Source organism: Dermochelys coriacea, chromosome 9 (genome assembly GCF_009764565.3).
Source record: "Dermochelys coriacea isolate rDerCor1 chromosome 9, rDerCor1.pri.v4, whole genome shotgun sequence".
In the NCBI taxonomy this organism is placed as follows: domain Eukaryota; kingdom Metazoa; phylum Chordata; order Testudines; family Dermochelyidae; genus Dermochelys; species Dermochelys coriacea.
In genome coordinates this window covers 103,556,288-103,570,602 of record NC_050076.1, presented here as the reverse complement: position 1 = coordinate 103,570,602, position 14,315 = coordinate 103,556,288, and the positions used below count along the sequence as shown (strand labels likewise).

The following is a 14,315-nucleotide window of genomic DNA, read 5'->3' as shown; positions in this document are numbered from 1 at the left end:
CTCCCTGTGCTGGCCTGCTGCCCAGGGTCCCCCCGCTTTTCACAGCTGCTCACCACACCCAGCTCCAGACTGCTCCAGCCCAGCGCATCACTCGGTCTCAGCACTGCTGCTGCTCAGCCTCCAGCTCCCTGGGCTGCTTCTTTGGCCCTCTGCCTCTGGCTGCTGCAGCTCTGCTCCAGGACAGGTCTGCTCTGCAGGCTGCTTCTGTGGCTCTGCTCCCAGCACTGACCTGCTTCCTGGGCTGCTTTCCTGGGCCCTCTGGCTTTGGGGCTGCAGCTCTGCTCCCCAGCTCAGCTCGGGCCCCTGTTTTCTCCTTAGCTCGGCCCCACTCTGTCTGACCCAGGCAATTCCAGCTCACCTGGAGGAGGGGATCTCCCTGGCCTCCTGACTCCCTGATTAGCCTGCCCGCCCTGTCATTCAGGCTGACCTGGAGCATTGGCCTCTCCCCATTGTACCTGGGGGCTGTCAGTCTCAGGGTCCTGATTCCCCATCGATCCTTCCCCCTTTTAGTACTGGGAGCTAGCAACGAAAACACCCCACTGAATGTTAGTAAGGGGGCAACAGTCCCCTTACATAATCTTTATCCAAAGAAGTCCTGCTGTGATGAATTGCTGTCAAGAGGCTTATCCACTGAACTTCAAGCTATAAAGGAAGTTTTGGGCCTGATCCTTGCTATCTCAGATCTGCTTAAACTTGGAGCTTGTCTCTACTTACTGGGGGATCGATTGCTCTCTCCGTCGACTCTGGTACTCCACCGAAACGAGAATCATAAGGTAAGTCGAAGGGAGAGTAGACGCTGCAATAGGTTGACCTAAGCTCCGTCAACTCCACCTCTGTCTTAACCATAGCAACTCTTTGTTTTTTATTAACAAATCTGAGATTTAGTTAATAAGGATTGGTTGTAAGCATGTATTTGTGTAAGATTTGAAATATTCATTGACCTGGTGGGTAATGTGTCCGATCTCTTGGAATTAGTAGAACTTTATCTATGGTGAATAAGGTTTTCAGTAACCCTCACTATAGTAGACTTGGCTGTCTGGGTGGGAGCCAAAGGCTAGATTGCTTAAAGGGGACTGTGTTTTGGCTTCTGGTAACCAGAAAGGTATTAAAGAAGCTGTTGGCTACTGGCTTGGTGGAATCTAATTATAGATTAAACCGCCAGTTGTGGGGATCGTCTGCCCTAGTCTTTGCAGTTTGCTCTGAATGAGCATCCCCAGCATGGCCTCTCCTGTGTCACAGTCACAGCAGTATTCATCAGTACAGCACAAAGCATTTTATAAATGAGCCAGGCATCATGATCCCCATTTTACAGATGGGAAAACTGAGGCAACCAAGTGGTTAAGTGACTTGGCCAGGTCACCCACCAGGCCAGTGGAGAAGCTGGTAATAAACCCAGGTCTCCTGAGTTCCAGGCCACTGCTTTATCCTGTAGACCATACTGCCTCACAGAAAGAGACAGAGAAAATCCAGGGGGACAAGCACTACCAATGCAGCAGTGGTCGTGAGTTGTTCTCTGGGAATACCCATGTGTCAGGCAGCATGTCCTGGAGTATTTCTAGGACTGGGCCCCATGTTCTGAGACTGCACACAGGGGGCCGTGTAGAAGTTGTTGGAAAAAATCAGAAGAAGCAGTTTCTTGTTAAAACTAAAATGGTCTGTGAAAGCAGTTCTATCTTGACGAAGTTGCTCCAGAAACAAGGCAGTTTTTGAAATCTGTCTGGTCTTCTGCCCGTTAGGTCCTCCTTGGCAACCCACCAGTTGACTCTCCCTGAGCTGGGGTCTCCAGGGTTTTCCTGTTTGTTGAGAATTTTGATATAAGAACATAAGAATGGCCATATTGAGTCAGACCAAAGGTCCATCTAGTCCAGTATCCTGTCTACCAACAGTGGCCAATGCCAGGTGCCCCAGAGGGAGTGACCTAACAGGTGATGATCAAGTGATCTCTCTCCTGCCATCCATCTCCACCCTCTGACAAACAGAGGCTAGGGACACCATTCCTTACCCATCCTGGCAGATGGCCAGTAATGGACTTAACCTCCATGAATTTATCCAGTTCTCTTTTAAACCCTGTTATAGTCCTAGCCTTCATGACCTCCTCATGCAAGGAGTTCCACAGATTGACTGTGTGCTGTGTGAAGAAGAACTTCCTTTTATTTGTTTTAAACCTGCTGCCAATAATTTAATTTGGTGCCCCCTAGTTCTTATATTATGGGAACAAGTAAATAACTTTTCCTTATTCACTTTCTCCACACCACTCATGATTTATATACCTCTATCATATCCTCCCTTAGTCTCCTCTTTTGCAAGCTGAAAAGTCCTAGCTTTTTAATCTCTCCTCATATGGGACCCGTTCCAAACCCCTAATCATTTTAGTTGCCCTTTTTTGAACCTTTTTCAATGCCAGTATATCTTTTTTGAGATGAGGGGACCACATCTGTGAGCAGTATTCAAGATGTGGGCGTACCATGGGTTTATATAAGGACAATAAGATATTCTCTGTCTTATTCTCTATCCCTTTTTTAATGATTCCTAATGTCCCATTTGCTTTTTTGACTGCCGCTGCACACTGCGTGGACGTCTTCAGAGAACTATCCATGATGACTCCAAAATCTTTCTCCTGATTAGTTGCAGCTCAATTAGCCCCCATCATATTGTATGTATAGTTGGGGTTATTTTTCCCAATGTGCGTTACTTTACATTTATCCACATAATATTTCTTTTGCCATTTTGTTGCCCAATCACTTAGTTTTGTGAGGTCTTTTTGAAGTTCTTCACAGTCCTGCTTTGGTCTTAACAATCTTGAGCAGTTTAGTATCATCTGCAAAATTTTGCCACCTCACTGTTTACCCCTTTCTCCAGATCATTTATGAATAAGTTGAATAGGATTGGTCTAGGACTGACCCTTGGGGAACACCACTAGTTACCTCTCTCCATTCTGAAAATTTACCATTTATTCCTACCCTTTGTTCCCTGTCTTTTAACCAGTTCTCAATCCATGAAAGGATCTTCCCTCTTATCCCATGATCACTTAATTTACGTAACAGCCTTTCGTGAGGGACCTTGTCAAAGGCTTTCTGGAAATCTAAGTATGCTATGTCCACTGGATCCTCCTTGTCCACATGTTTGTTGCCCCCTCAAAGAACTCTAATCGATTAGTAAGACCTGGTCTCCTTTTACAGAAACCATGTTGACTTTTGCGCAACAATTTATGCTCTTCTATGTGTCTGACAATTTTATTCTTTACTATTGTTTCAACTAATTTGCCCGGTACTGACGTTAGACTTACTGGTCTGTAATTGCCAGGATCACCTCTAGAGCCCTTCTTAAATATTGGCGTTACGTTAGATATCTTCCAGTCATTGGGTACAGTAGCTGATTTAAAGGACAGGTTACAAACCATAGTTAATAGTTCAGCAATTTCACATTTGAGATCTCTCAGAACTCTTGGGTGAATGCCATCTGGTCCCGGTGACTTGTTACTGTTAAGTTTCTCAATTAATTCCAAAACCTCCTCTAAGAAAAGGAGTACTTGTGGCACCTTAGAGACTAACAAATTTATTAGAGCATAAGCTTTCGTGAGCTACAGCTCACTTCATCGGATGCATTTGGTGGAAAAAACAGAGGAGAGATTTATATACACACACACAGAGAACATGAAACAATGGGTTTATCATACACACTGTAAGGAGAGTGATCACTTAAGATAAGCCATCACCCACAGCAGGGGGGGGAAAGGAGGAAAACCTTCCATGGTGACAAGCAGGTAGGCTAATTCCAGCAGTTATCAAGAATATCAGAGGAACAGTGGGGGGCGGGGGGGGGGGGGAGAAATACCATGGGGAAATAGTTTTACTTTGTGTAATGACTCATCCATTCCCAGTCTCTATTCAAGCCTAAGTTAATTGTATCCAGTTTTGCAAATTAATTCCAATTCAGCAGTCTCTCGTTGGAGTCTGTTTTTGAAGCTTTTTTGTTGAAGGATAGCCACTCTTAGGTCTGTGATCGAGTGACCAGAGAGATTGAAGTGTTCTCCAACTGGTTTTTGAATGTTATAATTCTTGACGTCTGATTTGTGTCCATTCATTCTTTTACGTAGAGACTGTCCAGTTTGGCCAATGTACATGGCAGAGGGGCATTGCTGGCACATGATGGCATATATCACATTGGTAGATGCGCAGGTGAACGAGCCTCTGATAGTGTGGCTGATGTGATTAGGCCCTATGATGGTATCCCCTGAATAGATATGTGGACAGAGTTGGCAACGGGCTTTGTTGCAAGGATAGGTTCCTGGGTTAGTGGTTCTGTTGTGTGGTGTGTGGTTGCTGGTGAGTATTTGCTTCAGATTGGGGGGCTGTCTGTAAGCAAGGACTGGTCTATCTCCCAAGATCTCCTCTAGTGACACTTCAATCTGTGACAATTCCTCAGATTTGTCACCTACAAAAGATGGCTCAGGTTTGGGAATCTCCCTAACATCCTCAGCCGTGAAGACTGAAGCAAAGAATTCATTTAATTTCTCTGCGATGACTTTATCTTCAAGTGCTCCTTTTCTACCTTGATCGTCCAGGGGCCCCACTGTTGTTAGCAGGCTTCCTGCTTCTGATGTACTTAAAAGACATTTTGTTATTACCTTTTGAGTTTTTGGCTAGCTGTTCTTCAAACTCCTTTTTGGCTTTTCTTATTACATTTTTACATTTAATTTGGCAGTGTTTATGCTCCTTTCTATTTACCTCACTAAGATTTGATTTCCACTTTTTAAAAGGTTTCAGAGTAGCAGCCGTGTTAGTCTGTATTCGCAAAAAGAAAAGGAGTACCGGTGACACCTTAGAGACTAACAAATATTTGTTAGTCTCTAAGGTGTCACTGGTACTCCTTTTCTTTTTGCACTTTTTAAAAGATGCCTTTTTATCTCTCACTGCTTCTTTTACATGGTTGTTAAGCCACGGTGGCTTTTTTTTTAGTTCTTTTACTGTGTTTTTAATTTGGGTATACATTTAAGTTGAGCTTCTATTATGGTGTCTTTGAAAAGTGTCCATGCAGCTTGCAGGGATTTCACTCTAGTCACTGTACCTTTTAATTTCTGTTAACTAACCTCCTCATTTTTGCATAGTTCCTCTTTCTGAAATTAAATGTCACAGTGTTGGGCTGTTGAGGTGTTCTTCCCACCACAGGAATGTTAAATGTTATTATGTTATGGTCACTATTTCCAAGCAGTCCTGTTATAGTTACCTCTTGGACCAGATCCTGCACTGCACTCAGGACTAGATCGAGATTTGCCTCTCCCCTTGTGGGTTCCTGTACCAGCTGCTCCAAGAAGCAGTCATTTAAAGTATCGAGAAATTTTGTCTCTGTATTTCGTCCTGAGGTGACATGTACCTAGTCAATATGGGGATAATTGAAATCCCCCACTATTATTAAGTTCTTTATTTTGATAGCCTCTCTAATCTCCCTGAGCATTTCATCGTCACTATCACTGTCCTGGTCAGGTGGTCGATAATAGATCCCTACTGTTATATTCTTATTAGAGCCTAGAATTACTATCCATAGAGATTCTATGGAACACGTGGGTTCATTTAAAATTTTTATTTCATTTGATTCTACATTTTCTTTCACATATAATGCCACTCTTCTCTCTCTCTCCACTCCACCCCCCCGCATGACCTGTTCTGTCCTTCTGATATATTTTGTACCCTGGAATGATTGTGTCCCATTGATTGTCATCACTCCATCAGGTTTCTGTGATGCCTATTATATCAATATCCTCCTTTAACATGAGGCGTTCCTAATCAGAATGAAATGAAACTTTGAAATACCAAAATCCGCTGGGGGAAAAAAAAGACCTTTCTGTGCGCAGCTTTAGTTCAGTGTGTGTGTGACTTTTCCCTGATTTTTTTCTAAAGTTTGTATTTTATTTTAATGTTTGCCATTAAACATGCCCCTTTTTATTTCAAACAAATTGAGTAATATCAGCAAATCTAAGGGAGCCTCCCTGCTGGTTATACTGGAAAGCTCATTTAAAGACTGCTGAAGGGAATTTCTAATCCCCAGGTTGGGTGGACACCCTCCTTTGACTTTGTGCCCACCTACTCCACGAATTCTGCAAGGCTGCCTCACAATACAAATACTCTCATTTCAATATCACCGCCACAGGGATGGCAGTGAACTCCTAAGTTCCAAACACAACCTGAAATGTTGATAAAGAGCCAAGGTGATTGAAGACACAGAAGCAATTAGATCTGCCTCCAGAAAGTTCAGGTACAAAGGATGTTTCTGGTTTTCTCAATCAGGTCTTTGAAATGATATTTATTGACTAATATCCTAGCACTGGCCCGGTCGTGGTCCTTCCTTACGTGAACTCCCATGCAGATCTCTGTGAGTTTGCCTACGTAAATGGGCCCTGGTAGGACTGCCACGGAGGTGCTGTAGCTCTGGTAGTCAGGGTTGGAGGGACATGTTTTTGGCGTGGCCTGGAGTTTCGGCAGTGTAAGGGAGCTCTGCGTCAGTCAGCCCCGCTATGCTGACGTTTATGCCCGGGCTTGCTGCAGCACACTCTGTAATTGCCTCTATAGGAATGTTCATTGTCACCTTTACGTTTGCTGGGAGTATGATGGGATCATTTCTTTTCTTTAAATTCTAAAGCTGCGGGACACTGATTCTCCTGCTCTCAGACCTGATCCCTCCTTCCCTGCCTCGCTGGGATCCATCTCCTGTTTTTGGCAATATGAAAGCAGGTTGAGAGTCCCTGTGTTCAGGTTTTGAGCACCCCAAAATCCCATTATGAATTTGGGGAGTGTAAATTGGGGAGTGTAAAGAGTCTGTGAGGAGTGTAGCGCTGCACCTGTCTCTTGTTGTTTCTGAGCATATATCTGGAGCTGCTCTCTTTCCAGAGGCTCTGCTGCCAAGGTCTGGCCAGCGTTGGCGTGGTATTTTCCTTTGGCCAGGGAGGGCAGAGGAGATTTATGTAATGCTGACAGACCCCGGTTGTTGGTGGGCAGGATCGAACCTGGGACCTCTGGAGCTTAGTGCACGAGTGTCTACCGCATGAGCTAAAAGCTAATTGGCTCTTAGTTAAGGCTGTAGAGAAGACTCATTTAACACTCTCTAAATGGTCTCAGTGCCACTAGATGGGACAGAACACCACACCCAGAAGGTGTGTGGGTTACATTTACCCTTACAGTTCTGCAGGGGGCTATCGAATAGAGTGATACAAACCTTAGGGCCATAAAAGGGAACATTTTCAAATACACCTAAGTGACTTAGACACCTCAGTCCCAGGGACTTTCAATGAGGGTCCTAAGTCAGTTAGGTTCTTCTGAAAATTTCACCCTTATAACCACATGTGCATATGCCATTGGCACCAGCAGCAGTGTCACATGCCCATTGCGTGCAGTGTGCCTGGTGGCTCTGAACATGTGTTGTACCATGTAGAACTTGTGTGTGAAACTGATTGCACGGAAGCCAGTTCTCAGCACAAAAACTGTAAATATTTGGTCACCACCTGTTAAGATATCCTTTAAGTACTTCTGAAAACAGGGTTAGTAATATAGAGTAGATACATAAGCAGGTTACAGACAAGAATAGCAGGTTACAGGTAGTTGTAAGCCATGGTCATAAGCAACCTAGTGAAGTCCAACTCTAAAAATGGATTAGCCATTCATTAAACATGGAACATTTATTAACCTTTTATAAACTCTTTGTAAGTGCAACCGAATATGGACCATCATGAATGAGCTGAAGTGAGGCTGGGGAGTTTGTAGCAGCAGCAAAGTTGCGGCTAGTTTTGAAAAATGTTTTTTGAGCTACCAGCCCTGGTGTGGCCCCCCTTGCCCATGTGAATAGGGTTGGGCTAGTGGGGTTGGGCCTTGTCTGTTCCTAATCCTCATTTTCTGTTTTAAAGTGACCATTTAATTGCCTTCTATTCGTCGTTTCTTAACTGCTCCAAGCACGGTCAGGGCATTCCGTGCCCGAGAGCTCCTGCAGTGGAAATGCTGGGCTAACTCCTTTCTAATGCCGGTGCTGTTTGGTGGGTCTTTCTGGATTGGCATCTCCAATCTGAATGATGTTTTGGATCAGGGAGGTGCAGAATTTGCACTCCAGACGTCACCAGATCAGATACTTTCAAAGTTGTTATGGTCTGTTGGGTCAAGGCTCCCACATGCTCAGGACAGCTTTTTTAAAACCATTGTATGGGTAGATTTGCTGCTTTAGCTTTACCTGTATTTGGATTGTTACAGTTTTTAGAACGGTAAAGCCTTTGAGAAGAGTTGTTTGTGCTCTTTTCAGTGCAGCAGTCTGTGGTCTCTGTGGGCTATATAATTCTTGGTGAAACATAAAATTTAGTAGACGTTATGGGAAAATGGCAGCTCCTGCTTTATTTATAGACTTTTTAATGCTTCAGTTTTCTATAATAGGACTGTGTTTAAGGCAGGTTTTATTCACTTTACTGGAATTGTAAGGACATTTCTTATTACCCTGAATCAAAGAGCTGGCATACTCTCTGCAGCTGATTATGGCCAAATTCCATCCTTGGATGCATGCGCATAATTCCTGCTGACAAATCTCATAGCTGAAGGCAAAATTTGGCCCGGAGATGTGGATTCTTGTCTTGATACACCCCAGTCACTCTGTTGCCTTCAGTGGAATAATAGAAATACATGTATGGTCTTAAGAATTTAGCAGGAAGAGTCTGGGCTGGAATTTAATTTTGATTGACAAATCATGTCTTACTTTTCAAAAGATAATGATGTCTGTTTGCAGTAGGATGTTCCATTTTAATGTGCTGCAGGGAGCTGCTAGAATCACTTTGCTGTGTTTCCATGCTAATCAGATTAGTTCATAAGCATTATACTTCAGAAAGCCTCAACTATTCTAGATGGAACGAATGTGGTCTTTGATGTGCAAAGAGAGAGCTTCCAGAGTACAAAGTTTGAAGTGCCTCTCTCAGCAATTTGGTTATTACTTAAATATATTTTGTAGGTTTCGTATCAAAGAGGCTTCTCTTTAATATACTCCAGTGCTTAATTTATAATTTTAAGACAATTTTGAGCAATTACATTGCTCTCCCTTCCTCTACCCGCTTTTCTGACCCGAAGCAATGAAGCAGTGTCTATTTGTGGGGAGCGGTTTCAATTAATTAAGTACACTTTTTAATAGGTCCCAAACTCTAAAATCCATGCAATGGATATTTTTAACAATGGTTGTGATACTTGTTTGAATTTGTTGGTAACATTTAGGTGGAGTCGATTTTCATGCTAAAGATCTGGGTCCTTCTTTTAGGCCTTCCTCCAGCAACATGCTAAACCAAACATGTAGCTACCACCCCTTAAGGTAGCAATTCCCTGTGGCATTTTGTGAGCTGGAACCATGCTAAAGTATCCCTGCTGAGTGCGACTCTCCTGGGGTAGGGAAGAAAAGAGATCTCATGTCTCCCTAGGGACGTCTGCACACACGTGACCAGTCAGAGACAGCCTCGTCTGTTACTTCCTCCTTGAAAGGCACCTGTCCGAGACACCTCTCTTCCTGTTTACCTCTCTTCAGTAGACATCTCAGTCCGTACACCTGAGCCAGATGAACATTTTCCAGCTATTATGACGACCAGTGGGCTGCTGAGATCTCACATGCCACCATGAGATCTCACATGCCACCCTTTAGTGAGTTGCTATGCATCTGTCCGACCCAAGGGATCCCTGTAAAACTGTATGTGCCCCCTGTGCCCTCTGCCAGTTGACACATAGAGGCTCCCGGGTCCCACTGCCCTGGCCCCATCTCCACTCTGTAGCCAGGACCATGCTCAGCGCTTACAAAACACCTTCATCGGAGGCTCTAAAGATGCTCTCACCTGCCACCTCCTCTCCCACTGGAAGGGACCCAGCAGGGAGAGCTGCAGAAAGGGGGTGGGAGCAGGCCGAGGCCCTGAGTAGCTGGGAGGGGGAGCTGTCGGGAAGCCTGGCAGTCTCCTAGCCACCGGGTTCCAAGGACCCATCTTTAAAAAAGGGAAGGAGGAGGAACTGGGGAACTACAGGCCAGTCAGCCTCACCTCAGTCCCTGGAAAAATCATGGAGCAGGTCCTCAAGGAATCAATTCTGAAGCACTTAGAGGAGAGGAAAGTGATCAGGAACAGTCAGCATGGATTCACCAAGGGCAAGTCATGCCTGACTAATCTAATTTCCTTCTATGATGAGATAACTGGCTCTGTGGATGAGGGAAAGCAGTGGATGTGTTATTCCTTGACTTTAGCAAAGCTTTTGATATGGTCTCCCACAGTATTCTTGCCAGTAAGTTAAAGAAGTATGGGCTGGATGAATGGACTATAAGGTGGATAGAAAGTTGGCTAGATCTTTGGGCTCAACGGATAGTGATCAATGGCTCCATGTCTAGTTAGCAACCGGTATCAAGCGGAGTGTCCTAAGGGTTGGTCTTAGGGCCAGTTTTGTTCAATATCTTAATTAATGATCTGGAGGATGGCATAGATTGCACCCTCAGCAAGTTTGCAGATGACATTAACTGGGAGGAGAGGTAGATACGCTGGAGGGTAGGGACAGGATACAGAGGGACCTAGACAAATTAGAGGATTGGGCCAAAAGAAATCTGATGAGGTTCAACAAGGACAAGTACAGAGTTCTGCACTTAGGACAGAAGAATCCCATGCACCGCTACAGACTAGGGACCGAATGGCTAGGCAGCAGTTCTGCAGAAAAGGACCTAAGGGTTACAGTGGACAAGAAGCTGGATATGAGTCAACAGTGTGCCCTTGTTGCCAAAAAGGCTAACAGCATTTTGGGCTGTATAAGTTGGAGCATTGCCAGCAGATCGAGGGACATGATTGTTCCCCTATATTTGGCACTGGTGAGGCCTCATCTGGAGTATAGTACTGTGTCCAGTTTTGGGCCCCCACACTACAGGAAAAATGTGGAAAAATTGGAAAGAGTCCAGCGGAGGGCAACAAAAATGATTAGGGGGCTGGAGCACATGTCTTATGAGCAGAGGCTGAGGGAACTGGGATTGTTTAGTCTGCGGAAGAGAAGAACGAGGGGGGATTTGACAGCTGCTTTCAACTACCTGAAAGGGGGTTCCAAAGAGGATGGATCTAGACTGTTCTCAGTGGTACCAGATGACAGACCAAGGAGTAATGGTTTCAAGTTGCCGTGGGGGAGGTTTAGGTTGGACGTTAGGAAGAACTTTTTCACTAGGAGGGTGGTGAAGCACTGGAATGCGTTACCTAGGGAGGCGGTGGAATCTCCTTCCTTAGAGGTTTTCAATTTCAGGCTTGACAAAGCCCTGGCTGGGATGATTTAGTTGGGGTTGGTCCTGCTTTGAGCAGGGGGTTGGACTAGATGACCTCCTGAGGTCCCTTCCAACCTTGATAGTCTATGATTCTATGACCTTTCAGGGGTGCTGAGCGAGGGCAGATGCGCGACTGTCTCTCTGGAGCAGTCACACCGGCAGGGATGCTGCCATCCACTGGGACCATCCCCTTCATCTCTGGAGAACCAGCCCAGACAAATGGAGGCCAGGCTGGCGTCCTTAGTGCTCAAGTCCCTCTTGCTCAAATGGCAGGAGGCCTGCCTCAGCTCCCTCCTCATCCCTGCTCTCTCCTCTGGTTCCTGGTCAGCATGCCTCCTGTCTCCCTCCGCAAATAAAAACGCCCCTCGGAGTGCCCCCCTGCAGTCTGCTCCTGACGGGGACATGTGGGCAATGTGCCTTTAAGAATTGCAGCTGAGCCGTCAGAGCCCCCTCCCCCCTGTTAATTGTAACATTTTTCTCAGCCATGCTTTTCTGTCACATTCCCAGGCTGAGAGAGGGAGCCGCTCCTGTGCCTGGCTGGGTTTGAATGTGTTGTGCTAGCTGGCAGGCAGACCGGCTGGAGAGCACGAGGATGCTTTCGGCGGGGGCATGAGGACAGGATGGGGAGCTCGGCGGCAAGCCAGCTAGAGGAGAAGCATTTGTGCAAGGAGCTGGAGTCCAATCAGTTGAAGCTCCAGTGACCCAAGGAAAGACTCGTCCAGTCTAATGTCTGACTTTGCCCGCTGCCCGGGCACTGACATGTGGGGGTGACACGCCAGGCAGAGCACCCCCACCCCACCGCGTGCAGGGGGCACTGGAGAGATCTGTGAGCACTGCTATTCCCAGCCTCTCGTCGATTGCTCCCCGGTACCTGTGTATCCTGCCCCGAGGAGACAGCGCTGCCGGTGGTGCGGGGCTGCCTGCCTGGCCAGGTAAGAAGTGGCTGCGATTAACTTGAGGCTTGTGCTACTGTGTGGATAATGCCTGATGCTTCTGCACTCAGGCTCCTCCATCCTGCCCAAGAAGAGTCTAGTGCCACTTGCTGCTCAGCGCCAAAGGGGGGAGAGCGGCAGCTGCCAGGGCACAGGCCTCCAAAGGGTTAAGAGCCTCTGTCCCTACTCCAAGGGTTTGAGTGAGAATTAGTCTGCAGAGGTACATGTGCAGCACTCTCCTTGGCTGCTGCTGCAGTTTAGTGTGTGTGAAAAGCAGCTCTGCTTGCAGAAGGTGCTCGCTCGGTGTGTCCGAAGCCCTGTGCATGACAGCAGAGCCCTGGCCGTGCCAGCGGGGCTCGCTGTTGCTGTCTGAGGGGATTCCAGTCACCTGCCCGCTCCAGCTTCTTAGAAGGTAGGTGTCATTCCCAGGGTAAGGGGCAGAGATCTTTGTTCAGTGCAGGCAGCATCCCCCCACGCAGGGTAACACACCTCCACAGATGTGGGAGAGGAGAGAGAAGGGTTTGGGGTTGTTGTCTAAACCTGGGAAGGGAGGGCTGGCAGTGTGGGTGGGGGGAGAGAGCCAGGACACCGAACAGCCCACCTGAGTTGCAAGCAAAGTGGTTGCACAAAACGAGAGTAAACTTGCTGGGGTCTCTGCACCGAACCTTTGGGCTGTTCTTCTTTCCTGGGGTGACCTTTGGGAGGGGGGCAGGGAGAGCTATAAAAGGGCAAGGTCGTGCATGGGCAGTAGGGAGCAGGGCATGGGGCATGTGCAGGGCCCTTTGCTTTGCTGTCCCAGGCCGTGGCAAGGATGAAGGGGACTGGTGGAGAGAGAAGCACAGAGGCAGGAGCAGTGTTGTTTTTGTTGCGTAAAACGAGATTTTTTTAAAGGGTGGCTTGGTTGCTAGTGCTTCTTCGGGGCTCAGGGCATTCTTGGCTCCCAGGTGTCAGTTTCTTCTCCCAGAAGAAGATAACCCTCTTTTAGACGGTGCTGCTGGGCACAGGGGCTTTTGTTGTCTGTTCACCACTGCTAACTGCTCTCCCACCCGGAACCTGTGGCTGAATTTTTGTTGCATTAACACCCGAGGGAGAGAAGCTGCCGCTTTCATCACATTTCCTGAGGGAGACTTTTTAGAAAGATGCCGTCTTGGAAAGTGTCTAATGAAGTCAGTGACAACTGGTACCATTCCTCCTTTCTCACCAGCTGCTGACGCACTTCAGGTTTGCCCAGAGGCACAACTGAGGGGTTTAGTCTTCAAGGATTCAGCTGAATCTGGCTGAGTTTCAAGCAAGTTCTCCCCCAGAAAAGCTGGGCTTTAGGATCTGATAGTACGGGGAGGCTAGTTCCTATGACTGACCCATGTGCCCATGTTAATTAGCCTGAGAACATGCAGACACAGACCCTGCTGAGGAAAATTGGTCATGCATGTACAGGACACAATATCTGGGTTTTAAGCATGGATTGGAAATGGAAGTAGGCAGTGTACGATTATGTACTCCAAGCACACAGGGAGAATTCTGCAGGTTGCTGGCACTGCAGTTATCTTATGATAAGCAAAAGCAACAGTGTCATCAGTGAGTAATATTTTCAGCATGTTTAATGTGGCAGAGTAAGTGTTTTTCATAACAGCGCCCTTAAGGAACATGAGCAGAAGTCTGACCTTCACAGCAATCTTTTTATGTGCTTTTGTGTGGTTAGGCTTCCTGACAGGAATGACTTCTTGCTTTAAACAGTTTGGTTGGATCGCATCTTCCTTCCTGAACTTCCCCAGCAACAGTGCGCAGTTACCTGCTCGGGACAGCTAGGAAGAGCTCGTTAGTGACTGTAGGAGCAAATTCTGCCCCAACAAATGTAGGGAAGTAATATGGTTCTTTTGTGTGGGAGTGGAAGAAGATGTAGGGAGCTCACACAGAGGGCATGTACCCAGAACTCTGCTCTGAAAGGCCTCTCTGCTCTTTGTAGCACAGGGTGGCGGGAGCTTTAGGGTCTGGAATGGAGGATCAGGAGTGAGACAGGTAGATCTGCTGCTGTGTGAACCTGTCAGCCACTACAGGAGTGATGCAGAAGCTGTGAGCAATGCTGCAGTGATGGCTATGAAGCAG

The 14,315-nt window shown here is 46.6% G+C and overlaps 1 protein-coding gene across 5 annotated transcripts in view; it reads left to right on the top strand.

Moving 5' to 3' along the window:
* The first annotated feature begins 11,802 nt into the window (after nucleotides 1–11,802).
* HTR2C (5-hydroxytryptamine receptor 2C) overlaps nucleotides 11,803–14,315 on the top strand; it is a 435,189-nt gene continuing 432,676 nt past the window's right edge. For 3 of the 5 annotated variants that reach the window (XM_038416394.2, XM_043492297.1, XM_038416390.2), the window contains exon 1: nucleotides 11,803–12,624. The gene's annotated coding sequence lies outside the window, so the exon portion shown is untranslated. The remainder of the gene's footprint in view (nucleotides 12,625–14,315) is intronic. The other 2 variants (XM_038416392.2, XM_043492300.1) reach the window with 1 other exon arrangement.